The 1725-nt window shown below is 42.1% G+C and overlaps 1 protein-coding gene across 2 annotated transcripts in view; it reads left to right on the top strand.

The window, feature by feature from the left end:
- The window catches only part of VTCN1 (V-set domain containing T cell activation inhibitor 1), a 71070-nt gene extending 69511 nt beyond the window's left edge, over positions 1–1559 (top strand). Inside the window, exon 6 of one of the 2 annotated variants that reach the window (XM_008586715.1) lies at positions 905–1559. The gene's annotated coding sequence lies outside the window, so the exon portion shown is untranslated. The remainder of the gene's footprint in view (positions 1–904) is intronic. The other variant, XM_008586716.1, reaches the window with a different exon arrangement.
- Positions 1560–1725: the final 166 nt, after the last annotated feature.

The raw sequence follows: 1725 nt of genomic DNA, 5'->3' as shown, positions 1-1725 counted from the left end.
CGGCCGGTCTGTATGTGGGATCTGAACCCTCGGCGGGAGCGCCACCTCGCTCCCAAGCGGCACACTGTAGCAGTGCGCCACTGGGCCGACCCTCAAAGTAGATTTTTTAAGGAAAACCACCATTTCCCATCATTTCCAATCCTGCACAGTTGTCAGTGGAGGGAGATTTCCCTAAGGAAACCATCCCTTGGGGATCTCACTAGTAAAAGAAACAAACCTTTCTTCTCTCCTTGATTCCCCACAACACTATAAATGAGTTTTTAGTAACCTGCAACTAGATAATATAACCTATAATGTACAGCTTATTTATCTTTCCCTTGGGTTCCCTTAGAGCAGTAGTTTGCAGCCTTTAAAAAAAAAAAGCCATGACAAACATATAATAGACGATGCTCACATGCAGTACACATAGGGTCACACACTGTTACCCAGTTAGCTGAAGCGTCACCTTTTTCTCCCTAGTACCATAGAAGAATAACCTTAAATCAAATAGACTTTTAAAAGTGAATGAAGAGTTGTTATTTGAGACACATGTTATAACCAATCATGAGGTACACTCAGGGGTTACGCACACTCCCTGGTTGGTAACTGAGGCAGAAACCATCTTTCCACTTCTAACCAGGATCTTGCCCATACTTTTTCTCAGTTCTTGTTTGCTCTAAGGACTTGTCCCTTCCCTGAGACTATCGCTGGGATGATTCCCCTTTAAGGAGAAATTCAAGCCATCTCCCTTCCCCCAGCAATCCATGGGACCATGTGGCCTCAATAGAACATCAAAGTACAGAAAAATAAGCCCATTTCTAAACAAGAGATACTCACATAGTGACAGGGAGACTCTCCATTCTCAATAAATGTTTGCTGAAATTGCTGTAATGGTATCTTATTGCTGTTATTTTCAGAATCCCAGGAATCTACAGAACTATTTCACCACAAGATATGACCTAGTTTCATATTTCTGGGGGGAAATGAATTCATGTCTAGAGGTATGGAGTGAACAAACAAGAACAAGAAACAGAAAGAAGCCAAAAGCAACTCACAGAAGACTCCATATGGATAAGATAATCTATCTCCAAAGACATATATTAAAAGTTTAGAAAAATATTCCATCTGAAATAGAGAAGTATGTCAGGCCTGCTAAGTGAAGTGCATGTGCAGACAAGTGCATACCCATATCCCAGGGACCTCCCCTTACCCATCACCTCCTGGGGAGCTAAAGGATGGGATACTGCATCTCCCTTATCTCCAAATACTTGTTATATGTGCTGTAATGTGGATCTGAGGAAGTTTCTGAAAAGTTTCTATTAAAATATATCCATGTCTTATATTCCACAAATTAAACTATAGCATATGCTGTAAGAACCTGCTAATCAGCTGCCACTTCACACCTCTGAGGTAGCTGCATCTTAGTGATGGGTCAAATGATTCACTTTTCATTATGACGCTTCCAAAAGTGTCTTGGCTTCTCCTCCCACCTGACGAATGCCAAAGACATGTGAAAAATCATAATTTTAGTGTAAACAAAGTAATTGGGTTTTTCTAAATAATCCGAGTACCTTCTTTTTTTTTTTTTTTTCTTTTTGTCTTTTTTACTGACTGGTAATGGGATTGCGACCCTCGGTGTCGTGCCCTTACCGGGGACCGGCAACGGGATTGCAACCCTTGGTGTAGCGCCTGCACCACGCTCAGCCAGTGAGCGGGAACTGGTCTCCACATGGGATCCGAACCCTC

This window comes from Galeopterus variegatus, unplaced genomic scaffold, assembly GCF_000696425.1.
Source record: "Galeopterus variegatus unplaced genomic scaffold, G_variegatus-3.0.2 Scaffold4087, whole genome shotgun sequence".
Lineage (NCBI taxonomy): Eukaryota > Metazoa > Chordata > Mammalia > Dermoptera > Cynocephalidae > Galeopterus > Galeopterus variegatus.
Note: the sequence above shows the minus strand (reverse complement) of the source record. Positions and strands in the feature narration are given on the sequence as shown.